Source organism: Rana temporaria, chromosome 7 (assembly GCF_905171775.1).
Source record: "Rana temporaria chromosome 7, aRanTem1.1, whole genome shotgun sequence".
Lineage (NCBI taxonomy): Eukaryota > Metazoa > Chordata > Amphibia > Anura > Ranidae > Rana > Rana temporaria.
In genome coordinates, this window is record NC_053495.1 from 79974720 (window position 1) to 80002702 (window position 27983).

At 48.0% G+C, this 27983-nt stretch overlaps 1 protein-coding gene across 3 annotated transcripts in view; it reads right to left on the bottom strand.

Annotated features, from left to right (window-relative positions):
• Positions 1-27983, bottom strand: part of CHADL (chondroadherin like) — a 549464-nt gene that overhangs the window by 143503 nt on the left and 377978 nt on the right. The window lies entirely within an intron of this gene.

Consider the following 27983-nt stretch of genomic DNA (forward strand, 5'->3'; position numbering starts at 1 on the left):
CCAATCCAATGCATGTATTTTGTGATGTCATGAGGCCAATAAATCTAAAGTGAGAGGAACACCTCCCTTCTCTTTTTGCACAGCCATCCAAGCAGTCTGATCTCAGCTCCTTGTAATTTGGTCAGCAGGCAAAGTAGATATTCACCCTGAGAAATTGTGTCAAGACCTTAATTAATCTACATCAATATATGTGCAAGGGGAGTATAGGGGGTGCAGGATATGGGGGATCTGATACACATGCTATGGAGGTGCCCGAAATTGTTTAGGTATTGGCAAGGGATCCTTAATGTCATAAACACGACATATAAAACAAAGTTGGAGATGGACCCCAGAACATGCATACTGGGTCTATGGGAAGAAAGAAATAGAGCAGCCAGTACAATAAAAGCAATATTAAGGTGCCTCTTTCAGGCAACAAAATTAATTGCTCAAAGATTGCAGGCAGAGAATCCCTCGTCAGTAAGAGAATGGGTCAACGCAGTCACAGAAACAATCTGGAAGGAGAAAGTAGTATACACTAAGAGAAGGAATATTAGGGAATTCAATAAAATATGGAATTCCTGGTTGGGAAAAATGGGATATCATATGTGAAATGTAAATCCTTCAATCCGGAAGGTGAAGGGAAGGGAGGGAGAAGGGAGGTGGGCGGTAAGAAAATAGAATTAACAGGGGAAAATAAAAAAGTTATTATATATGAGAGAGAGATAGGGCCCTTCTTCCAAGGCATCAAGGCATGTTCCAAGGCATGTTGCTGACATCAAATACTTAGGAATTCGGACCACTCGAGACCCAGCAGACTATGTCTCACTGAATATCACACCACTGTACGAATTACTTAAGCAAAAGACCCAGGCCTGGGCTCGCCTCCCGTTGGGAGTTATGGGCCGTATAAATCTTGTGAAAATGGTTTTATTACCCAAAATACTGTACATGGTCTGGCATTCTCTGGAATATCTTGTGCTTCGACATTTCAAAACACTGGAAGCTCTCCTCAAGCCGTTCATCTGGGGTACCGCCAGACACAAACTCCCATGGCACAGGCTGAAGAACCCGACTGACTTCGCCGGACTGGCGCTCCCTGACTTTAATGCCTATTATCTAGCTGCCCGGCTATCACAGATATTTCACATAGATAAAGTGGACAGGGACAGGTTCCTCCGTTTTCTCTGCCCTACTTGGACACAGCAGACCCACTAGTGGCGATAGCAGGTGGAGCGGGAGAAGTGGGGCCACTGACGGACCGCCGAACACTGTTGTACCACTACAGAAACGTATGGAGCGTGACTTCGGACAGGCTCCGTATTACATATCCACACGGCTATACCTCCTTATGGCATTACACAGCCCTGCCCGAGTTTAATCTCCTCCGAGACAGCGAGGTGTGGAGCTCTAGGGGGATATACTACCTGTCCCATGTCATTCGGGATGGGAAACTAAAGTCCTTTAGTGGCCTTCAAACTGAATTTGATCTGCCTGACCTTATGTTTTTCAGATATGTTCAACTACGTCACGCCTTTCGCACCCAATATCCCCAGGATGACCTCTCCTTAGCTGACAATCCCTTAATGGCAGTAATAAAATACCCTGACCCCAAAAAGTTGATCTCCCAATTTCACACAATGTTAACACTCCCGAAGGCGACCACGTCGGCCTACACCCTAAAATCAAGATGGGAGGAAGGGGTGGGCCCATTGGAAGGCGATGAGACGAGCGATTCCTTGGACACTTGCAAATTATTATCCCCTAAACTTTCGGATCGCCTCACACAAACCTTTAATATTCATAGGGCTTATCTTACACCACTCAGAGTATCTAGGTACAAGAGTGACCACCCTGCTACCTGTCCAATGTGCGGCCAAGCTCTAGGCACCTTTTTTCATTTACTATGGCAATGTCCCAAGATTCATGACACAATGGGATCCCCCATTACCCTTCAGCCAAAGCTGTGCCTACTGGGCATTTTTCTGCATGAAACACTCTTTGCAGCCCAGAAGGTTATAGCCAGAGTCTGGGTGAGACCTGATCCTCCATAATTCTCTCACTGGATAGCAGAGGTTAACAATGTTTTACCATACAAGAAATTAGTGTATTCACATAGGGGTTGTCCATCAAAGTACGACAAGATTTGGGGCAAATGGCTTAAAACACCTGCATCCTGCATATAAAAGGGGCCGATCACGGTCTAGCCAGTGGACCCCCAGGTAGTCTCCGGGGCTGATGGGCACCGGGGGATTGGGATGGCCGCCGCAGCGCAACATGTTTATTCTTTGAAGTGACTGACTATGAATGGTACCGGCATATCTGTTTTACAACTCTGTATGCACAGACAAGAGATAATTCAGTATATGTATATTGTGAGATGCCACTCAATGCTTTTTGCGACAATATGCTGTATGTATATTCTCATTATTCTTTTGCTCAATAAAAGCTTTTTGTTTAAAAAAAAAATCTAGACCTGTGGTCCAAGAGACTGCTCCTATACCCGCTACCATCTCCAGTTCTCACCAATAACTTTTACGTTTGGAAATGCTCTCTTCCCCTGTTTCCGGTAATCCTCGGTATGCCTTGGCTACAAGCACACAATCCTGCCATCAACTGGGCTACAGGGGAAGTCACCTCTTCTTCACCCTATTGCCAGCAGTTCTGTGGTTCCTACAACTCCCATAAGCCTTCTACCTTACTGTGCCTGGATGCAGAGGCCAAAATACATCAGTCTATTCCAGAGACTTACCATGACTACTTTGACGTATTTAGTAAACAAAGGGCAGAGACGTTACCACCCCATCGAGTCTACAATTGCCCCATCAAACTACTTCCCGGAGCCGAAATTCTATTTGGCAGAATCTTCCCTTTGACAGAGGTGGAACAGGGGGCGGTAAAAGAATATGCGGATGCAGAACTTAAAAAGGGGGTTCATTCGCCCGTCCACATCACCAGCAGGCACGGGCATCTTCTTTGTAGAAAAGAAAGACCATACCCTCCGACCCTGCGTGGACTACCGCAAATTAAATAAGATTACAGTGAAAAAACGTTATCCTCTCTACTTGGTACCAGAGCTATTTCAAAGACTGGGGGCCGCTATTGTTTTCACTAAACTTGATCTCCATGGGGCCTACAATCTGGTTCGTATCAGGGAAGGGGATGAGTGGAAAACTGCCTTCCATACCCGATTTGGGCATTTTGAGTACTTGGTAATGCCCTTTGGACTATGCAATGCCCCTGCCACTTTTCAATATTTCATTAACAATGTTCTTCGGGACTTTCTGGATTTATTTGTCATTGTCTACCTAGACGATATTCTAATTTTCTCCTCTTCCCTAGAATCCCAACGCGGGCATGTCAAGAGTGTGTTGGCTCGACATGGCTTGTATGCGAAAGCTGAAAAGTGTGCATTCGAACAGGAAAGCATACCTTTCCTGGGGTTAATCATTTCCAGTGAGGGCATCAGGATGGATCCCCCCTGCAATCCTGGACTGGTGTCAGGGCACTAACCTTTCACGGTCACATTCCCCAGTTGGCTCTGGGTGGAATCGAACCCAGGACCTCTCCATTACTGGTCCAGGTCTTTGCCTCTGAGCCACTGCTCAGTGTTATTCGTCTTGCTGTCCGTTGGAGCCTGGTTCTGAACCTGTGCTACTTTGGACCAATCAGTGGCTCGCCTGAGGCCGCCTATTTAAGCCAGCCCCTTCCTCCTTGCAAATTGCTGGTTCGTTGTCAGTGTTTGAAATGTTTGCTACTGGAAACCTTATCTGTGGATATCCTGTTTTACCTGACCTTTGGCTTGCTCTCTGGATTGCTGCTCTCCTCAACCCTGTGACCCCGGCTTGAACTTTGGACTATCTGACTTCTCAACCCCTTGACCTTGGCTTGTTCTCTGGATTACTCTTCAGTCTTGTTCCTGTTTGAGCACCTTCTGTTTGGACTATCTCCTGTGTGCTTCTGAACAGCCTCCAGTGAGCTTCGGCTATCCAGTTCCCGGTCCACCTTGGATTCCCTCCTGCCACTGGACCCGGTGCCTCTTGGTGCGTCCTTCCTTCTGTCTCAAACCCCAGCGGGTGGATCGCATCGAGTCGCAAAGGTGAGCTGCCCTTGGCATCTCGGCCTCGGTAAGTAACGTTCTTGACAACTGGCCAGTCCCAGCGGACAAGAAAGGAATCCAACGTTTCGTTGGATTCGCCAACTTCTACCGTAAATGTAGGGTTTTCAGCCATTATTACACCAATTACCCAACTAACCAAACAGGGAACCCGCTTCCACTGGTCCCCTGAGGCCCAAGAGGCCTTCGAGACCCTCAAAAACCTCTTCACCTCTGCCTAAGTTCTGAAACATTAGGTTCCGCTCTTCCATTTGTACTTGAGGTGGATGCATCCGAGATTGCTGTAGGGGCGATACTGTCCCAAAGACAAGGTACCAGAGCCCTACTTCACCCAGTAGCCTTCTTCTCCTGCAAATTGTCGGCAGCAGAGAACTACGACGTAGGAGACCTGAAGCTGTTGGCAATTAAATCTGCACTCGAAGAGTGGCATTTCCTGCTAGAAGGAGCTGCCCGTCCGATTCTAATATTCACTGACCACAAAAACCTGGATATATGAGGTCTGCAAAAGGTTGAAGCCACGACAGGCCAGATGGGCACTCTTTTTCTCCAGGTTTTCTTTCCACGATACATAACGCCCAGGCTCCAAAACAGTTAAAACCTGATGCTCTGTCTCGGTTGTTCCCACAAATCCAAGAAATCTCTTCTCCAGATACCATTATTGCTCCTGAAATTTTCTCCTGCTCCAGGAAAACCTGCTTTGCCAAGAATCCAAACAAGCTTCTACGGAAAATTCGCCTCTTCTTGCTAACCCAAATTACATGGCTAGAGATGGCTTGCTTAGGTACCAGGGACAAGATCTATATATCCGAAGGCATACGAGTACCTGTTTTAGAACTGTGTCATGACCATGCACTGGCCGGGCATTTCGGCATAACCAAAACCACTGACTTGGTACAGCGTACCTTTTGGGACCCCCAGTTATGTGAGGACTGTAAAAGATTTGTGTGGTCCTGTACAACTCGCATCAGGAATAAGACTCACAGAACCAAGGCCTGGGGGCTACTTAAACCTTTGCCCATTCCAGACAGACCATGGAGGATATTATCCTTAGACTTTATTGGTGAGCTACCCCCGGCAGAGGATCATACCACTATACTTGTGGTAGTTGATCGTCTGTCAAAGATGGCACACGTTGTTCCGATGAAAGGCACTCCCTCAGCCCCTGAAACAGCACAGGTATTTATTAAAGAAATTATCCACGGGGTACCAGCTGACATCGTCTCAGATCGGGGGGTACAGTTTACCTCCCAATTCTGGAGGTCCCTCTGTAAGGCCCTGGATATTGAACTGTCATTTTCCTCTGCTTATCACCCCTAGACCAATGGGCAAACTGAGAGGACTAACCAAACTCTCGAGCAGTATCTGCGCTGCTTTTCTTCTTTTGCTCAAAATGACTGGTTTCCCTGCTTCCATTGGCCAAATTTGCCTACATTAATTCCATTCACTCCGCCACCAAACAGACCCCATTCTTCGCCAACTTTGGCTTTCACCCTTCGTTTCTGCCCAACTCCCTTCCCGAATGTACGGTACCAGCAGTTCAAGAAAAGATAAACTTCTTCTCTTCCAATAACCAACTTTTACAGGAAACCATGAGTGAGTGAGTGAAGAACTTATATAGCGCAGCACATGCGAACTAAATCGCCTCTGGGCGCTCGGTGTTCCTGTCTCTTTTGATATCAAAAGAGGTGAGTTTTGATCTTTCTTCTAAAGGTCAAGTGATTCTCCTCCAACCGAATGCTGGTTGGTAAAGCATTCCATAGTCTGGGACCCTGGAGCGCAAATCTTCGCTCTCCTTTGGACTTGTATTTGGCTTTGGGTATCTGGAGCAGGTTTTGATTTGTGGATCGCAGAACGCGATTGGGGTTGTGAGCTTTTATTTTTTCGCATAGATATTGGGGGGCCTTCCCATGGATGCACTTATGTGTCAGACAGAGTGCTTTAAATGCAATTCTGTCTTTTACTGGCAACGAGTGAAGGGTTCTCAGTGAAAGTGAGATTGATTCCAGGGTTTTTTCCCAGTCACCAGTCTGGCGGCCGAGTTTTGAACGACTTGCAGACGACCAGGACTCAGGAGCATAACAGGATTACGTTTGATAAGAAGAGACGAGGTGAACTAACACTGGTACCCGGCGACCTGGTGTGGCTTTCCACAGTGAACTTAAGGATGGCATGTCCCTCAAGAAAGCTGGAGCCCCAAGTTTTTGGGACCATTCCCAGTTAGAAGGAAGATCAACAAAGTGGCCTACAAACTGGAACTTCCAGACTCACTAAAGATCCATCCAGTATTCCATGTGTCACTGTTAAAACCCTTTATTTCCAATCCCTTCCCAAATCGAAGCCCTGGTATTACTGACCCTGTCATTGTAGACGGGGGAAGAGGAATTTGAAGTAGAAGCTATCCTTGATTACAGAAGGAGAAGAGAAACCTGAAACAGTTTCTGATTAAATGGAAGGGGTATGGACCCGAAGAAAATTCTTGGGAGCCGGAGGGGAACATCCACACTAAGAGTCTGGTACAGTCCTTTAAAAGATCTCATCCCGAAAAGTATGCACGGAATGGGCATCCGAGGCTGCCCCTTGGGGCGGAGGCAATGTCATGAAGATCCTGCCAGAAACAGGCGCCTCAGGCGGGTTATTTAAGCCGGCCTGTCACATTCCATCCCCGCTGTCTGCTTTACAGCGTCTATGTGTACCTGAAACCTGATCTGTGACTTAACCTGTAAAAGACCCCGGCTACCTGTGACTATTCCAGCCATCCACCCGCACCTGATCCTTGGCCTGTTCTGTCTACTCTTCTGTCTGCACCTCTGTACCTCGCCGACCGCCTGATAAACTGACCCAGCCTGTCTGACCATACGGTCTGCTCCTGTCTGCTGAAACGGTTCCTGTCTGTTCCTAGTTCCAGTCCAGTCTGCTGAACGGTTCCTGTCTGTACTAGTTCCAGTCCAGTCTGCTGAACGCTTCCTGTCTGTCCTGGTTCCAATCCAAGCTGTTCAGTCTGCTGAACTAAGCCTGTTTGTTCCAGGTTCCGGTCCAGTGATCCAGTTCCTGCCTGCCTAACCTGTCAGCTGTTTCCCAGTTCCTAAGGAGTTCCTGAACGTCTGAATTACCTCTACCTCTGTTGATCCTGCAGGCACTCGTATCACTCCTCACTCCTGCGCCCTTCTGTTACTTTACAGGAGCCGAGAGTAGGAGCCGTATGGGAGGCCTCCTCTGCTATATCGGGGTCACCACCATCAGGTACGTGACACCACCAGTGCCCACCAGTGCAACGTGTAGCGCCTGTGTACTTCCAAGTACCGGTGCTATTAAAAGTTAAGGGATAATCAGAGTGTAATTGACTCTGATTCTAATTGTAATTATTTGTTAGGGCCTCTTTTTCGGCTTGGCTGTGCTGCGGGCTCATTCTGTCATTGCTGGGGTGCTGTTCCACCCCGGGGCGATAGGTGACAGCAGTGGAAGATGAGGTTTAGGTGTTCTCTCCAAGCGACCAATCGGCAGGCTTGGGCCTTGCTGGGCATGCTGGGAGGAGGTACTTATGGAGCAGACGCCATTTTGAGGGGTGCTTCTTACTTTTTGGTTGGGGAGTGTGGCACCCACCTTTAGGGTGGCCACATCACGGTGCCCCTAGCGTTATGGCCTACCTGGCCAGGGCGTGCGTGCTATGTGTTCCTGGTTTCGGCCTAGGTGGGCCCGGAACATTAAAGCGGGATGGGGACTCAGTAGTCGACTGAGTTCTAACTTTTGAAGATCCCAAGTGAGTGTGGCTGTTCGGTGCGGAGTCCATCTGTTGAGCGCCATTGAGAGGCTGGCGGTCCAACAGGATTCAGACGAACCACCGGGGATCAAAGGCACCGGACACTGAAGGATTGACTCCCCTTTCAGCCGGTATCTGTAACGACGTAAACTAGAAGATTCAGGCGGAACTTTACTCAGGAGTGCTACCTCCATATATTCAGTCTGAGAGGGCCTGTGGCAAGGCGCTTCCCTGACGTTCATTCAGGAGGGTCTGTGCAGAGACTTCTTCTCAAGTTCCGAGTGATACTCTGGCTGCCAGGTCAGTGATAGAGGCATGTCCAGGTATGCTATACCCACTCCGGCTGGAAGTGGCGAAGAGAATAAAACTTAAGTTTCCTTATTGTGGGCCTGAATCTGTATTCTCCTCCAACCTTCATCTGTCCTGTTCATCACCTGTTTACTGTTTTTGCCCCCGGCTGGGTAATAAAGCGCACATAAAAGACATTCCTTTTGCGGACACATTCCTTTCTGTTGTGGCATTCATCATTCACCCCTAGACGTTCGGAGAGGCCAAGAGGTAAACACGCCATCCATTTATAACCAGCGGCTCCTTCAGGGGTGAGCGCTACATGTGGGGGCTCGTCCGGGATCGGCTGTTATGTCACTTTATTTTAATTCAGAGGTTTATTTCATTGTGAAAAAGGAACTTTCGTGTGTTGAAATGTGCTTGGTGAGGAAGGAGTTAACGTCGCCATTAAAGCCAGGTGCACGTGCGGCGAAGCCATGCGCGGTGTGCACGTGGAAAGAAAAGTTTCCAAGTGGGAGGAGCTACCCACCCCCTGCGTGTGATGCAGGCTGTTTTTGGCGCCAAAGGACAGAGTGATTGCCCGCCCATGAGAGAATGTCGTGCCAGCATGTCTCTTCCTCACTGCCTTTTGGAAAGATGAAGACCCCAGATGTCTGTCCCGGGAGTCAACGCAATGCCCCGCTGCTACTGCTGGAGTTCCCCCTGATGGTTACCGGGATCCGAATGCTGACCTGGGGAAGTTTAGTGTGTTCTCAAGGGAAACGTGGAGGCCCTCAGGACTGTCCTGCCCCCGCTGCTCGGAGCTGGCCGTCCAGATCCTGCATTTGCTCTGTGCAAGAGGTTCCGGGCCACCTGTTCCAGGTCGAACCACCGACCGAAACTTCGCAGAAAGTACAAGGTGGACTGGATCACTGGGACTGTAACCACGGAGGAAGAGGCCCCATGGCCGGAACCCTCCTCAACTACTGCGGTCGCTGATCCGGAGGTTATGACTGTCTCATCAACGCTTACCCTGCCATCGGCTGTTTCTTCAATCAGATCGCCGGAGGTAAGCAAAGTGGAAGAGAAAGAATGTGTGACCAGTGTGCAAACAGATGCCGTACCGGAGGCTACGGCTACCAATGTGATCTCCGTATGGCGCGCCATTGCCAAAGTGGGCCCCGCACAGGCTTCCCCTGGCTGCGGTCGAGGCCTGCCTGCCCAAACAAGTGACTTGACTAACGTCCCTATCGGGGGAAGCACCTATTTGCCTGCGGAGGAATTGGACTCAGCGTCTGATGAGGGAGATGACCACTGGTTCGAGCCCGAATTTCCCGAGTCTCAATTTGGTGAAGGTTCCCAAGCCAACAAGTCTCGGAGGCGAAAGAAACGCTCCGGCCGGAGCGCACCAAGTTCAAGTGTCCCGCAACTAACATGGGGAGTTGGTGCGTCCAGCACCAGTGTCGCCAACCCCATACCTGCCTCAGTGCCTGTACTAAAAGGGCGCCTGAAGCCATCGTGTTACCAGGACTTGGAGATCCCCATGTTTTGCCTAGACTGGCCCGCCTGCAGTGCATTATCATGCGAAAAGTGGCCGCTGACTACGGATGGGAATATCCCTACGTACCTCCAGCCCATCTGCCCGTGATTGAGTAAGCTAGAGAGGGCTGGTACAGGGATGCTGTCTGGGAATATTTGAAAGTCCCAAAGACTGACCGTGAGACAGAGTATGCCTTTGTCTATGTGGGACACAGGTTTTGAGAGCTGTCTAAAGGACTGGAGCCCTGGCCGGTACATCTTTAATGATAAAGTGGTCCTCAAATGTCCCGGGAGAGTGGATCAAGTTTTTTCTGTCACCACTACCAACTCCCAAGGGGACATTATCGCTCTGCCGGATCCACGGTTTTACAGGTAGACCTAATGCCTGTGTTGTCACCTTTATTACTGCTTTTGAAGAAGTTACAGACAAGAACTGTTGCCCCTTTCCAGTTTGTGTTTTCATCCCATCAGATCCACATTTTGTTGCTTGTGCAGAACTTTGGGGGGTTTGGACAGTTAGAAAGGATAGGGTTTCGCCGGCTTCTTCACAGCACCAGGATAAAGAAACGAGGAGAAGATACCATTTTCTATATCTCTCTTTTGCTGCTATTTGTTCTGAAGTGAACAGTGGACTGCCTTATGCTGGTAGTACCAGCGCACTGACCGCTAGGGGCAGTGTTCTGCAACTTCTGCCAGCGCAGAGTAGATTGTATATATTTCTTTACATGTTTTCTCCAAGCCTTTGCAGTTGAGAAAATCTTAGCACTTATAATTAATATGTCTCTTTGGGAGGAAAGGAGGCTGCACTTTTGCTGGGAAGGTGCAGGCTCATTTCGCACTCGGTGACTGTATACGTATATATATATTTTTTGTGTGTGTCTTCCATTTTTGTTTTGCAGCTTGTTGACCTTCTATCAATGCTGTCGGAGAATGGGGCAGAATAGATAGTTAGGAATGTGTAATGTCATAGGCCCGGATTCACAGACACTGGCGCATATTTATGCCGCCGTAGCGTATCTCCTTTACGCTACGCCGACGCAGCGCAGAGAGGCAAGCATGGAATTCAGCAAGCCAATGCTCCCAACGTTGCACCAGCGTGGCGTATATTTCGTAGGCTTAAGCCGACGTAGGTGGAAAGGGGTGTGACCCCATGCTAATGATGGTCCGAGCGTGGTGCAGTGTTTTACGCCCGGCGTATCATGAACGTGACGCGGACGTATGGTCAGCACCCCTATGCGCATGCTCACAACTACGCCGGCGCAACTTCCTAAGATATGCCGGCCCACCGGCTTACGCCGAGCACATAAATACGCCCAGCCATACGCCCGTCAAGCGCAAAAGTATACCAGCTTTCTCTCTTCCCCTGGAACAGAGTACTTTTGCGGAGCCATGTCTGATGCTGAGACTGACAGGGACAGGAGAAAAAAAAAATTCTCGGCAGATGAGAGGGCTATCCTCACCTCAGCCATCTCTAAATTTGATGTGTACCTCCATGGCACACAGAGTACCAGGACCAGCAGGGCCAGGAAGCAGAGATTATGGAGAAAGATCACCCTGGAGGTCAATGCCCTTGGGCATGAATCCAGGACCTCTAAGGACATTGGCAAGAAAATGAATGACATGTGTCGGCGTGTCCGGGATAAACTGGCCAGCATCAGATGGCACCTCAGGGGCACGGGGGGCGGACCAGCTTCTGCTGTGAAGTTGACACCGGAGGAGGAGGTCATTGCTATGTGCCTGGAGCAGGAGCAGGTGGAGGGCCTGGAGGGCTTTGACTTCAGTGATCAGGACTTTGAGGACAGGTTAGTGTGTTTTATCCCCCATCCGGTGTGTAGCATGTGAGGGGTTGGAAGGGAATATGTGACAAGTGTGTTGGTCCACCAACATGTGAATGCTTTGTGTCATCCACAGATGTGCTGGAGGGAGCTGGGCCGTCGTCTGCCGGTGTCCAACCCACGCCATCCCCGGAACATCTGCCTCAGCCTGACCCCCTGGGAAGCCATGATCCATCGGTGGAGGGGAGTGCCCACACCTCTGCTCTAGAGGTAGTTGAGGAGGAAACGGTGGATCTCCATCTAGAGCAATGCCTCTACTTTGATAAGGCTTCCATTTTCCCCAGACCCTTTAGAGTCCTCCACGCCCATCAGGGGAACCCCCTCCAGGGGAACCCCCTCCAGGGCTACCCCCTCCAGGGGAACCCCCTCCAGGGCTACCCCCTCCAGGGGAACCCCCTCCAGGGCTACCCCCTCCAGGGGAACCCCATCCAGGGCTACCCCCTCTAGGGCTACCCCCTCCAGGGCTTTTCCATCCAGACGGACTCAACCGGCTACTTCCCCTAGGAAGGCTCTGGCCAAGACTAGGGGAGTAGCCGGTTCCCTCCAAGAAGGGCTTGAGAGGGAGCAGGCAAGGCAGACGCGCCACATGGCCGATATTGCCGGCGACCTGCATAGAGTGGCTGACAGCCTGGCCTCTTTTGCTGGGTCCTCGGACATGCAGCAGTGCCTCAGCCAGCAGGCTGGCCATACCCAGGTCATAACGGACTGCCTGCATGACATCAATGCCAACTGTGCAGCCATAGCCACAAGTCTCTGTGACCAAAGTCTGACCCTGGATGCCATGCATCAGCATATGTCAACAGGGGCTCCCTCATCATCTGGGGATGTGCAGGCCATCCAGGACCGGCCCACTGCGGCAATTGTGGAGCTGCAGGCCACATCATCTGGGATCCTGGCAGATGTGAAGAGCCTGGGAGAGGCTGTGCAGGCCAACACTGCTGCCATCCAGGCAGAGGGTCAACAGAACAGGCATCTCCAGCGGCAGACCAACGCCCGCCAGCTTCGGATGCAGGCGGATACCAACACTGTTCTCACCCGCATTGCCATTCCGTTGGAGGGCATGCAGGCTACATCTACCATCAGAGCCAGGAGTGACAGACCAGGGGATGAACCTCCGCCTGATGCCCCACCCCCCCACCCAAGGCTCCCCCCAGACAATTGAGGAGCTGTACCCGTGGCACCAGGCCTGGCCCACGAGAGGGCAAGGGAAGGGAAGGGAAAATTAAAATAATTTTTTTTTTTTTTACAAAACAAGAATAGACACAAGGACCAACAGTGGTCTCGGGGAAGTAGGATGGTGGGAATTTTTTTTCCTCTCTCCTTGCGCAGGGTATAGAAGGACATAGTAGGAGAACACACGATTCAAGCAGAAGGAATGGAGGGTGTAGGGACAGAGCAGACATAGGCCAATGTAGCGAGGGGTGAAGAGGAATGTATTTCAAAACATGTTTTTTTTTTCTCTCTCTTTCTCTTTTTTTTGGGGGGGGGGGGCGGGGGGGTAGAATAATTGACAAGTTTTTGGATATGAACATTTTTGATTTTCCATGCAATGTTTAAATTATTTGTGTAGTAAGTAAAGAATGTACAATGCTGTATGGAATATGTTAAATTAAAAAATAGTTAATTTGCTCCTGTTTAAGGCAAAGCTGAGGGCGCAAGGCCGTGCAAGTCAAAGTGGGTGTGCCCCTATGTAAATGAGGAATTTTCGGCTCAGCAGAGGTTTGCGCCGGGCACGCGCATGCGCAGTTAGAGCGCTGCCGTCTGCGCATGCGTCAAACTGCGCCTAGCATACTTTCAGGGCAAATCCTGCTCAGCTGCTTGCACTGAGCAAATAAATAGGAGCAGACTTGCGCAGGTTCTTTGCTGAATTTCATCCTGCTTTTTCCTACCCCCCCTGAGCAAGGAAATTCAGCCCATTTTCAAGAGATGGCACCTCCCAAAGGGACTAAAAAAAGGAAGGCCAACTTTGTGGCTGCGGAGATGGACATCTTAATTGCTGCACTCCAGCAACATAAAGAAGTTCTATATGGTGCCCAGCGGGCAAACACCACCGTTGCCCAAAGGAGGGCTATATATGAAGCCATAGCCCTGGACATCAATGCCCTGGGTAATGAAGAGCGTACCTGGGATGACATCCAAAAAAAACTCAACGATATGAGGCGCAGGGTCCGGGATAAACTGGCTCTTATCAGAAAATATACCGGTGGCACGGGAGGTGGGCCGCGATGTAAGATCCGGCTAAATCATGAGGAGGAGCTTATTGCCCAAACTTTCGTGCAGGAGCAGGTGGAGGAAATTGAAGGGTACAACTCCACTGTTGGGAACTTGGGGACTGGTAAGTTATTTTTGTTTCATATCTGCTGTGCATCATGGGAGGGGGTAGAAGTGAACATATTTGTGGGTAGAAGTGAAGATGGAACTATTATTTTTGTTTCATATCTGCTGTGCATCATGGGAGGGGTAGAAGTGAACATATTTGTGGGTAGAAGTGAAGATGGAACTATTATTTTTGTTTCATATCTGCTGTGCATCATGGGAGGGGGTAGAAGTGAACATATTTGTGGGTAGAAGTGAAGATGGAACTATTATTTTTGTTTCATATCTGCTGTGCATCATGGGAGGGGGTAGAAGTGAACATGTGAGCAGTGTGTTGCACCAGCAAAATATTTCGTTTTGGTGTCATCCACAGGTGGTGATGAGGAAGATGAAGCTGGGCCGTCTTCGGCTGCGGGTCGACCCAGCCCATCCATACCAGAGCCAGGGGTCCAGTCAGGCCCCATGGACATTCTGTCTATGCTGGTCCAGGAGGAGATCCTACCGGGGCCAAGTATGGTGGAGGAAGTGGTATTGGAGGAGGATTCCTTTTTCCTCATCCAGGAGGACTCTGGCTCCCTCCAGGAGGATACCACCATCCCTGGGCAACCCACCACCCCCCCCCGCCCAGCACGTCATCCCCCTCCAGGGCAAGCCCCTCCAGGGCAAGCCCCTCCATTGTTGACCCCTCCCCTTCTCCCTCTGTCCGTGCCCGAGCCTCTCCTCCCAGGAAGGCTCAGTCCAAAACAAGGCATTTATCCTCCAGCCTCCGTGACGGTCTGCTGGAGGAGCAGGCCCTGCAGACCCGCCATATAGGGGCCATGGTGGGAGAGGTGCATCGTCTGGCGGACAGCATGGCATCCACCTCCACCTCTGTGCAGCATGCCCTCACCCTGCATGCGGACCGGGACAAACATGTCTCACAGAGCCTGGGGGAAATAAGTGGCAACTCCAAGGCCATAGTCACCTGCTTGGTGGCTCAGGAGACCACACCCGCTTTATTAAGCAGGATGGCAGCTGCGGTGGAGGCCAATACCGCTGCTGTGCAGGCCAACACCGCTGCAGTGCGGGAGGAGGGGAGAATGACCCGCCGTCATCAGCGGCATACCACCACCCGCCAAATGAGGATGTTGGCCCAGACCAACACCATCCTCGCCCACCTTGCCAACGCCATGGAGGGCATGCAGCCACCACCTGCGCGGAGTCTGGAAGTAGGGGTTGATGCTCCTCCCCCCTCAATCCCCACCCCATGCCTCCTCCGCACCACGGAGATTGAGGAGCCAGAGCCGGGGCACCCTTGGCCCAAAGAAAAAAACAAAAAAATAATATAATTTCTACATTTATTTTATGCACAGAATATGATTTATTTATTTTTTTGAGATATGCTCAGGATATGAGCTTTTATATTTATTTGTAGTCCCTACACACGGTGAGGAGTGTATACTACAGTGTGACTGGTGTGTGAATGGGGGGGGGGTGGCACTCCTGCTGGAAAAGGGGTGTAACCCTCTGCCATGTGAAAGGTGTATGAATGGACAGCAACATAATTGGAGCCTTGACGCGGCGTTGCTGCTCCCTAATACCATGGGGTATTGTTGGGTCTAATCCAATTTGGGGTGCATGTGTCGGGTGTGTGCTAGGGACTACAGTGGTGTGCATACATGCATTATACTTGTGACAAGATCAGGGTGTGTTAAATGTGCAAAGAGACGTTCCACAAGACCATTCCGGATTGCTCTTCCCTCAGAAGATCCGGTAGTGTTTCTTGGGGGGGGGTTGCGTGGTTCGGGGGTAAGGTCATTGCGTAGCTCAATGTGCATGCCCCTTCTTTGAGCAAAATTGTGGAGAATACTACATCCCCCGACGATTTGGCACACAAAGTTGGGTGAATACAACAGGGTCCCCCCTGATTTATCCAGACATCTGAATCGAGATTTAAGGATGCCAAATGTGCGCTCCACCACCGCACGGGTACGTGCATGGGCTTCGTTATATCTTTCCTCTCCTGGTGTTTGAGGGTTACGAAATGGGGTCATCATGTGAGGTCCCAGGGCATATGCAGAGTCACCTGGAAGGGAAAAGACAGGAGGATGTTAGTCGTGCATGTGCCCCTTGTGATGTGTGCATCATGGGGGGGGGGGCAGTCATACCTGACACCCATGTCACTCACCAATCAGCCAGCTGTCTCCATACATGTTCTGGTCAAACTCGGTTGGGATGGGGCTGTGTCGGTAAATAAAACTGTCATGGCTTGACCCTGGGTGTTTGGCACGGACATGCCATATGAGGCCATGTGCATCCACAATCATCTGCACATTTATCGAATGCCAATGCTTCCTGTTGCAGTAGATATGCTCGAGGAGCCGGGGGGGGCGTAGTGCCACATGGGTACAATCTATTGCACCCACAGTGCGTGGAAATCTGGCTATTGCATAAAAATCACTGATTGCCTTCTGCCGCAGGTCAGCCGTGGTTGGTTTGATAAATTGTGTGCCCATGCGTCTGAGTATTGCAGGGATCACTTGGTGCACACACCTGCTCATGCTGGATTGGGACATCCCCGCCACCATTCCACCTGTGCGCTGAAATGAGCCACTTGACAAAAAATGAAGGGTTGCCACTACCTTCACCAGTGGCTGCACTGCCTGTCCCCGATGGGTCGGGCTGCTGATGACTTCAGGGCTGAAGCGAAACATGCGATACACCTCATTATCACTCATATGAAAAAGGTTGTAGCGCCCTCTGTAAATCCTCTCCCGTGCCCTCCTACGAGTCGGCTCAGTCAATAGAATATCAAGAACCATAGCTGCCCCTGGCATGTTGGTGCACAGATGTGAGGTCCCGAAAATGTGGGTGCTCTGCTTGTTCAGCTCGTCTGTCTAGGTGCTGCTGAAGTTGCGTGCTCCTTCAGATGACATTTGGCCATCTTTTGCTAACTTGCCCCTGCTTTTAGCAGGAGCAAGTTTGCCCGGGGAAAAAAGCTTGCGCGCTTCCAGCGCAAGATGCGCATCACACGCGCATGTTTCTGAATCATCGGCAGTACCTAATTTGCATATTCGCTGAGGGAATTCCATGAAGGCGCAACTTACACCCCGCGCAAAATTGCGCGCAAATTGCGCCGGAGCAGCTAGGCTGCGTGCGCGGGAAAATGGTCGCAAAACAGGCTTAACTGGTTTACAGAATCAGCCGCAAATTTGCATGGGAGCAAATCAGTACTTGCGCCGCGCAAATCACACTTGCTCCCGCGCAAGTGCTTCTTGAATCTGGGCCAATATTTTTTACTTTTTTATTTAATTAATATCTCAATTTTTTTTAAAAAATACATTTTTTTCCCCTCAGTTTAGGCCGATACGTATTCTTCTACATATTTTTGGTAAAAAAAAATCGCAAGAATCGTATATTGATTGGTTTGCACAAAAGTTATAGGGTCTACAAAATAGGTGATAGATTTATGGCATTTTTATTTTATTAATTTTTTTACTAGTATTGGCGGTGATTTGCGATTTTTTTACTGTGACCGTGACATTGCGGTCCGCAATACCCTGCAATACTCCACAATACCCTGCAATACTCTGCAATACTCCATAATACCCAACAATATTCTGCAATACCCACTTCCCGCCTGCCCGCCATCATATGACTTCCTTGACTTTGTGTGGGGATATCTGAATGATGCCTGCAGCTACAGGCATTATTCAGATATCAGCTTTTTCAGCCGGCGATTCCCTACATCATAAGAATGATCTTAGCGGCTGTTCCACTGCTTGATCATTCTTACGAGAGGCGAGAAGGGTCTCTCCCCCCTCCCGCAGTCCTCCGGTGCTTCTACCGCAAATGTGCATACCCTGTGTCCAGCAAACTGTCCATTTTACCTTGACAGTAGCGCCTACTGTCACACCTGCAATACTCTGCAATACTCTGCAATACCCCGCAATACCCCGTAATACTCCGCAATACTCTGAAATACCCAGCAATACCCAGCAATACAATGCAATACTCTACAATACCCCGCAATACTCTTCAATACTCTGCAATACTCTGCAATACCCTGCAATACTCCGCAATACCCTGCGATACTCCGCAATACTCTGTAATACCCAGAAATACTCCGTAATACCCAGCAATACTCTGCAATACCCACTTCCCACCCGCCCGCCATCATATGACGTCCTTGACTTTGTGCTGGGATATCTGAATGATGCCTGCAGCTACAGACATCATTCAGATATCAGCTTTTTCAACCTGCGATTCCCTACATCATAAGAATGATCTTAGCGGGTGTTCCAGGCTTGATCATTCTTACAAGAGGCGAGAAGGGACTCGCCCCTCCCTCAGTCCTCCGGTGCTTCTATCGACTCAACGCTACGATCAAAGCCAGTATTGTTTTTTAATTTTTTTCATTTCAGGCTTCCCAGCCTAGAGGTGAGATGTGGGGTCTTATTGACCCCACATCTCACTGTAAAGAGGACCTGCCATATTCCTATTACAAGGGATGTTTACAAGTGATCAAAGAAATTATTTTTGTGGAAAAAAGTGTCAAACTAAAATAAATGAAGTAAAATGAACAATAAAATAAAAATATTTTTTTTAAAGCACCCCTACCCCGTGAGCTCACATACAGAAGCGAACGCTCCCCTAAGTCCCGCCCACATATGAAAACGGTGTTCAAACCACACATGTGAGGTATCTCTGCGAACGTTTGAGCGAGAGCAATCATTTTGGCCCTAGATCTCCTCTGTAACTAAAAACATGTAACCAGTAGAAATATTTAAAGTGTCGCCTATGGGGATCTTTAAGTAGCAAAGTTTGGCGCCATTCTATGAGCGTTTGCAATTTTGAAGGGTGACATGTTAGGTATCTATTTAATCGACGTAACTTCATCTTTCACATTATGCAAAAACATTGGGCTAACTTTACAGTTTTTTTTTTAAGCACAAAACTGTTTTTTTTTCGTAAAAAAAGCGTTAGAAAAATTGCTGCGCAAATACCATGTGAGATAAAAAGTTGCAACGACCACCATTGTATTCTCTAAGGTCTTTGCTAAAAAAGCATATATAATGTTTTGGGGTTCTATGTAATTTTCAAGCAAATAAATGATGATTTTTACATGTAGGATAGAAATGTCAGAATTGGCCTGGTTGCTCCAGAACGCCTGAAGGTGCTGCCTGCATGTTGGGCCTCTGTATGTGGCCACACTGTGTAAAAGTTTCACACATGTGGTATCGCCATACTCGGGAGTAATAGCAGAATGTGTTTTGGGGTGTAATTTGTGGTATGCATATGCTGTGTGTTAGAAATAACCTGCTAATATATTTACTGAAAAAAATTAAGAAAAAAATAATCTTGATTTTGGAAAGAATTGTGGGAAAAAATTACAACTTCAAAAAACTCAGCATGCCTCTTTCTAAATACCTTGGAATGTCTTCTTTCCAAAAAAGGGTAATTTGGGGGGTATTTGTACTTTTCTTGGCATGTTAGGGTCTCAAGAAATGAGATAGGCCGTCTGTACTTCAGGTGTGATCAATTTTCAGATATTGGCACCATAGCTTGTGGACTCTATAACTTTCACAAAGACCAAATATACACCAATTTGTACTTATTTTTACCAAAGATATGTAGCAGTATAATTTTTTTTTTTACAGAATTTTCAGTCTTTTTTTCTCTTATAGCGCAAAATTTTTTAAAACCCAATGGTAATTAAATACCACCAAAAGAAAGCTCTATTTGTGTGAAAAAAAGGACAACAATTTAATTTGGTTACAGTGTTGTATGACTGAGTAATTGTCATTCAAAATGTGAGAGCACCGAAAGCTGAAAATTGGTCTGGGTATTAAGTGGGTTTAAGTGCCTAGTAGTCAAGTGGTTAACTCTGCTACACACAGTGACAAACGTTACTGGAAAAAAAGTTTTATAACTGGTGCGATCGATAAACCAGTGGCCCCCCAAAACGACAGATTGAAGCGGGGTGTTATATAAAAATATACTTTTATAATAATGTATTTGGGTACTGCAGAATTTTTTTTCTGTTTTGCTGCTTTACCTCAGCTACACACAGAGACAAAATGACAGATTGAAGAGGGGTGTTATATAAAACATACTTTTATATTAGTGTATTTGGGTACTGCAGAATTTTTGCCTCTTTCGCTGTGTTACCTCTGCTACACACAGTGACAACATTTACTGAAAAAAAAGTTTTAGAACTGGTGCCATAAACCAGTGGCCCCCCAAAACGACAGATTGAAGCGGGCTGTTATATAAAAATATACTTTCATAATAGTGTATTTGGGTACTGTAGAATTTGTTTTCTGTTTTGCTGCTTTACCTCAGCTACACACAGAGACAAAAGTTACTGAAAAAAACGTTTCATAACTGGTGCGATAAACCAGTGGCCCCCCAAAACGACAGATTGAAGCGGGGTGTTATATACCTTCTTCACATACTGTATACTGCGCTTCTCTAGAGACTTTTGTCACAGGGTCATTTAAAAAATGACAGGCAGAGGAAGAGGCAGGCCCTTCCGCAGAGGTGGTAGGGGTAGGGCAGGAGCACCAGGCTGGAGCCAAACTGGGAAGTGGCACAAGGTGCATTTGATTACGTCAAAGAACGCACCAGACTTGGTTGAGTGGCTCACCACCAACACCACCACCACCATATACCCTCCGCTTGATTTACAGGAATTATTTTCTGATCCATCAGAAGACATTTCCGATGCACAGCCAATCTTAGCATTGGATCAGGAAGAGGAGGTGGCAACAGCCGCCACTCAGCAGTCTGATGACAGTACCCAGATTAGCCCAAGGAGGTTGGTCCCCGTTGTTGCTGCCTACTCCGAGATCTCTAATGTTAGTGGTGGGGAAGGTGACGTTGATGATGACGTGTCTACAGACGTCACGTGGGTGCCCACAAGAGAGGAAGAGGAGGGGAGTTCAGAGGGAGAGATGGACCAGCAGATAGGGAGGAGAAGCAGGCTGAACTTACATTGCATAAGAGGGACAAACCAGACTGCTAATGTATCAGGAGCGAGCCATCAACCATGTACAGTCACATCTGGCACTTTTTTGTGTGGGCTTTTTTTAACGTGTCCGCTGCTGACAATAGTGTTGCCATCTGCAGCCTTTGCATTCAACGCAGAAGTCGCGGTAAGCCCAACACTCACCTAGAGACGACCGCCTTAAGAAGGCACCTGACCTCCCATCACTGAGCCCAGTGGGAGCAACACCATCAGAAACCGCAAAGCAACACTCCAGGCTCTCTCTGTCCAGCCTCTTCTCCTTCTCCTCTATACTCACAATTGTCCTCCACTCCACCTTCCATCATGCCGTCCTCACGTTTTTCTGCAAAAAGGCAGGCATCCGTGGCCCAAAATGTTTCGGTCTTAAAAAAAACGATGATGCCGGATAACGCTCTTGCCCAATGGTTGACCGCTGGCTTGCCGAAACTGATAGCCCGCCAACTACTGCCATATAAACTGGTGGACTCGGAGGCCTTTCAAAAATTTGTGGCCATTGGAACACCACAATGGAAGGTCCCAGGAAGGAAATATTTCTCACAGAAGGGCATCCCAGAGCTAAATGGCCATGATCAGCGGCAAGTGAATGTATCTCTGGCACACAGTGTCGGTGCCAAGATACATCTGACCACAGACACGTGGTCTAGCAAACACAGGCAGGGAAGGCATATAACGTTTACTGCCCACTGGGTGAACCTTCTGACGGCCATCAAGCATGTAACCCATGGCACCCATGTAGATTTGGTTTTACCGCCACGGATTGCATGCAGGCCTGCCTCTTCTTCTCCTCCTCCTCCTACTTCATCCTCCCTCTCCTCCTCGGCTGACTCCTCCTTTTCCGATGCTACCATTTCTTACGCTGAGCCACCCAAGATCCCCAGAACCTATTCGATATGCCAGGTGAGACGTTGCCATGCTGTGCTGCATCTGTTGTGCCTGAAAGACAAGAGCCACACTGGTCCTGCACTCCTTTCAGCTTTACGTTCACAGGCAGATCAGTGGCTAACACCGCTCAATTTGACAGTTGGTAAAGTGGTGTGCGACAACAGTGCCAATCTGCTGAGCGCACCGAAACAGGAAAAAATTACACACGTGCCATGCATGGCACACATCCTGAACTTGGTAATTCAGCGATTCGTTTGCCAAATACCCTGGGGTCCAGGACATCTTGCGGCAGGCCAGGAAAATCTCGGGCCATTTAAAAAGATTACACGGCCATGGCTCGCCTTGCAGACATTGAGCGGCGACACAACCCCCCGTCAGACGTCTTATTTGTGACTGCCCAACGCGATGGAACTCAACCTTGTATATGCATGATAGGCTGCTCCAGCAGAAACGTGCAGTTAACGACTACCTGTATGAACTCTGTGGCAGGACAGGTTCTGGGGAGCTTGTTTTTTTTTTAACCGTGCCAGTGGCTGCTCATGTGTGACTCATGCAGACTTCTGCGGCCATTTGATGAGATCACCAAACTGGTCAGTTGCAGCCAGGGTGCCATAAGTGACATTGTACCTTATGCCTTCTTTCTGGAACGCTCCAGCATTGTGTTGTGTCATTGATCAAGCCGTCGAGGAGCAGGAGCAGGAAGATGAGGAAGTCGCAATGCTGGATGAATTCCCAGAGGGGGCTACTCCACCTGAGACAAGTCAACAACAGGAGCCTGAGGAGGAGTCAGAGGAGGATGGTGCCGGGGCAGATGAAACCTTTCTGGGATCCCTGGTGTTGTCCGTGGATGGGGGAGGAGAACGAGGACGACATTATCCTGGATGATGAGCAGGAGCCAGGCCACTACACCACTTCCAGTTTAGTGAAAATGGGGGCCTTTATGCTCCAGTGTTTTAAGAGGGACCCCAGTAATAAAAAGCATAAAGGGCAAGGACCAGTACTGGGTGGCAATGTACTTAGATCCCCGGTATAAACAAAAAATGGTGGAAATGTTACCACCATCTGTCAGAACCTGTACTCACCGAGGCCGAGATGCTGAGGACGGCTCACCTTTGCGACCCTGCGCAGTCCGCTCCCTGGAGTTGAGACAGAGGAGGGACGGCACAAGGAGGCACCGGTGCCGGAAACTGGTAGGTAGACTTGGTGCAGCTGACAGAAGCAGGGCAGGTGCTGAAGACTGGAGACAACTGTAGGTCAGGCAGGAACTGGCAGGAAGTCCAGAGGGATCAGGCAGGAAACAAAGGCAAATCCGGGTCACAGGCCGTGGGTCAGGAGTTGGAGAGATCAGAGGAAGTCCGTAAGTGCAAGCCAAGGTCAAAGGGCAGGAGACAACAGCAATCCAGGTAACATCAGCCAAAGGGTCAAAGGTTCCAGGTGGGAGGAGAGTCGTGCGGAAGTCCGGGTCAAAACAGGCAGGTATGGCAATGGGTAAACACATGGAAGCTGAAGACAAACCAGCAACCTGTTCAGGGGAAGAGGCTGGTTTAAATAGGACTGTCAGTCCTCTGATTGGCCACAGGGCTGTCACGTGCGCGCCCGTGCGCCCGTCCACGCACACGGCGCACCGTTGTACCGCGCATGCGCGCGCGCACATTGCGCCCGGGCATGCGCCGGAGCCCCGTTGCCCCGCGCATGCGCGGGAGCTCAACAGAGACAGGAATGGTGCCCTGACACCATCACAGAGGGCTATCAGAATGCAACACTTCCAGGCCTTGCTTCGAGAAATGCTGCATTCTGCTTTTGCGTGCGCTGGCAGAGGAATTTCCACTCACAGAGAAACAGTTGCGGGTAACAATTCAACAGCGCCTGCAAGATGAGGGCGGTTTGAAGATGTGTTGGTCACTAATGATATGAGATCATTCTTTCAGCCGACCCATCGACAGCTGTCCTCCGGATCCAGCATCAGGGAACGCCTAGACTGACAGGTGTCCGACTACATCTGGTTAAAGGCCGATGTGGACGCACTGAGAAGTGATGAACCTCTGGAATACTGGGTGGGCAGGCTTGACCTCTGGCCAGAGCTTGCACAATTTGCAATGAAACTGTTGGCTTGTCCCTCGTCCAGTGTCCTGTCCGAAAGGACGTTCAGCGCAGCAGGGAGGACATGACCGATAAGCGCACTCGCCTAGCTCGCGACAGTGTTCACTACCTCACATTTCTAAAAATGAATGAGGCATGGATCTCGGAGGAATTCAACACATGTGACCAGTAGACAATGTTTGATTCAAATTCCTCATGACAGGCCACAAATATCCGCCACCACCCATAACAATTCATGGTCCCTGTCTTAGGTAAATACAGCGGCATAAAAAGGCCTTTCATGTCCGTTGAATGCCTAATTTTTGGGGCCTTCACCTGGGACACATGACAGGTCCCAGGCGATCGCCTGTCCAATCAGGGAGCGCTGCGGCGGAATGCCCGGCCGTGAAACCGAAAGCTGTCACGGCGGGGTGCCCACAGTTGCAGTGGAGGCATCGGCAGTGAAGGGGGGACCGGAACGAAGCTCCCAGCGGAACAGGTAAGTGTATGTTTATTAAAAGCCAGCAGCTACACTTTTTGAAGCTGCTGACTTTTAATAAACATAAAAAAAGGCTGGAACGTTCCCCTTTAAATACCAGGATTGCATTACATACAGAGTGCAGAACTGTCACTTGTAAACACAGAAACTGGACTTCTGTGTTTACAAGTGATTTTGGTGAGCAGGGTCTAAGCCAGTGGTGGTGGAACTGAGTTCCACCAAGTTCCCCCTGAAAAAAAGTCCTGACCCCTGGTCAGGTCACCCCAGGCCCAGAACCAACACAGTTTAAACGTAGTCCTTCCTTGTTTAAAACAGATTTTATCTACAAGGAACAATTAAGTATAGAAACAGGATTTGGGGACAAAAATAAATGGATAGAGTGGGTCAGTTACACAACCCAATCTAAGGGGCTGAGCGATTGTATTTCTTGTGCAAACCCAAGACCACAACTAGCCACCGTTGCTCTCCCTGAAGAAGAAACAGACTTGACTTGTATAATAAGAATGTTTTCAGAAAATATTACTGGGTCTAAATGTGAAAATTAGAAAAAGAGCTACCCTATGACTAAAATGAAAAGTATACCCCCGTCAGTACAAGCATTAACAGGGAATTTCACTTGTTTCTCTAACAATGACACAAACGGTAGGAATGTTGGCACCTTATCCCCTGAATATTGTGCAACTACAACTCTTACTACAGATACTAAGTATCAACTAAAATGGTTTCAGGAAAAAAATGACTACTGGCTGATGTTTGGTGGCTGTGTGGCGACAAAAGACTAAGGCCCAGACTACCACCTAGATGGGTGGGAATTTGTGCCCTTACCCGGCTGCTGCTTCCCTTTTATATAGTTCCTATGAGTGATAAATGAATAAGACTGCCAGGTAAACACTATTTTAAGCGAATTAAGCGAGAAACACCACAAGGATCATTTGACTACCGAGTATATATAGACGCAATAGGTATTCCACGAGGAGTTCCGGATAAATTTAAAGGTCCAGCCCAACAAGAACGTCGACTGGATAAACTACATCTACTACACCAGAGACGCTATCAAAGGCATAGCTGCACAACTGGATTCCACCTCTTCGACAGCTTGGCAGAACCTTATAGCACTGGATATGTTGCTGGCAGAATGGGGCGGGGTATGCAAAATGTTCGCCACCTTCTGCTGCACCTTTATTCCAAACAATATGGCACCTGATGGACGTATCACCAAGGCCTTACGAGGCCTACAAATGCTGTCAGAGGAATTAGCTGAAAATTCTGGTGTAAAGAACCCCCTAACAGGACGCTTCGAAAAAAGGTTGGGGTGATCCTGCAAAAAGTTTGCTCATCTCTGTTGTCATGGCAGCTGCAGTCCTGACGCTGTGTGGATGTTGATGCATTCCCTGTATTAGGGGAATTCTTCAAAGACTGATTGATACATCTTTAACAAAGACTATGCTCCTTTGGAGCGACACAGAACTTTACTCAGAGTCCGATGATGAAGATTTTCAAACCCTCGCTAAGGACTCATCTGTCTAAATGATAATACCTGGTAAAAAGGAACCTGGAAATTTGAATTATTGACATTATGAGTATAAAAGGAGGGAGATGTTAGAGAAATTATACTCTAACGACAGCCATGAAAACACCATTTTGTATTCTAAGTATGCTAAATATAGCCTAACGCTCAAATATAACTTTAATTACAATTATGCTTAGACTTGCATTTTTATGTCTTGTTTTTTTGTATATTTGCAGATGGCTTGGGGACCATCCAAGTCATAACCATATTTAAATAGAGAGATAAGATAAGTCTGTAATGGATTTTTCCACTTCTCCATAATGTTCAGAAATAAAGTAAATGTACCTGATTGGACATTCTGACAAGAGAAGGGGGTGTCCATAATGTTCTGACCAGAAATGATGACCATATAGTCTGCAATGTAAATGTAATCATTTATCTTGCATACGCAATAAACTCTTATCTTGATTCCTGAGGATGGTCTAAGGCTTGATTCACACCTATGCATTTTTAGCACTTTTTGCATTTTGCAGATTCGCACTACAGAACGCGTTCCATTGGAAACCATGTTAAATGGACTGTAGTGCAAATCTGCAAAATGCAAAAAGCACACAAAATGCATAAGTGTGAATCAGGCCTAAGGCTGGATTCACACCTATGCATTTTTAGTGCTTTTTGCATTTTGCAGATTTGCACTACAGTCCATTTATCATGATTTCCTATGGAACACAATCTATAGTGCGAATGTGCAAAATGCAAAAAGCACAAAAAATGCATACAGTAGGTGTGAATCCAGCCTTACACTGGAATTTGTTCTGTGACAGAATTTACTGCACTGGTGTGAACTAGAGCCATTGGAATACACTGAAAACCCTGTGCATGCATTTTTAGTGCAGAAAAAAAGCACACGGAACTGCGTCTGGTGTGAACTAGGATTAAAAATGCATGCACAGTGTTTTCCATGTATTCCAATGGCTCTAGTTCACACCATGCAGTCAGTTTCCGGTGCAGAAACTGACCAAATAGTCCACCAAATATAGCTTCCTGTGTAGGTGTGGCAATGATGCTGCATTGCTCCTGAATTTAGGACAGATTTGGTACTCTCATGTAGACCATACTTGCTTGCGATAATGTGGCATGAAAAAATGTTACCACGGTGTGGCGATCAGCATTGGCAGTGCAGATTTACAAGCCTGAAATGTGTCAGTTAGCACTGTGGCCACCCCTAGCTCTGCCTAGTGCTTTATGTATTGATAAAAATACATTTGTTACCTAAATACTCACATTTTGAGATGCAGTATCTGGAAGGAGGAGTACATAAAGTGAAGGTAGATTTGGCTCAGTTAGTGGAGGTAGGGGAAGCTTTTGTTTACTTTTTGAGCATGTTCATCACATAATACCCAGAGTTGCTTCTTGGTTAGATGCTCGTACTGTCTTTATTTGTACTTTAAACGTTCACTGGAAGCTTTACAGTATTATTTTGTAGGATGTCACATTTGGATAATCACAGACGATTTCCCTATGTGAATGGCACCAACTGATTCCTAAGCCCTGCAAAGTTCTTTATAATATTTTTTGGAGAATACCCTGTCCAAAAATAGGGGAAACAATGATACTTATTTCCAGGCTCACTGTGAAAGTAACATATATTCATAGCTATAGGTTCAAACTATAGAACATTAGATAAATGGTCTCAGAGAACAGGGTGTATGTTGCACATAATGCTGTTTTATTTTCTTAGTCACTTCAAGTTTTGCATCTCTAGTGTTTGAATAAAGGTGGGGCACTGTATGTGTGAAAGTGCTGCGGCAGAAATTAAAGACATATATTACTCTAAACTGAATAGCCATGTGAGGGGGGAAAAAAGGGAAACGTTGGCCAGAAGGTCGAAACTTTATTGGAAACACTCAAATTAAGATTCTATTATCATTTTAAAATAATAAAAGTGTGTTTTTGTCCTTAAAAGCTGTGTTGAAAATGTATGTGGCGACTATTGTGCTAAGATCCATGCCTCTTTCTGATGATTTCTTACATAAATAATCCTAAACCAAAACAGAAGCACTGCTCTAAGTGCTGACATGAGGTTCCTGGGGGCAAGCAATGCATTATCTGTTTGAAACGGCTCATGATGCTATAAAACCCAAAGTCATCTAGCCACTTCCACTTCTATGATTAAGCCCAGGGGTGGGAGAAA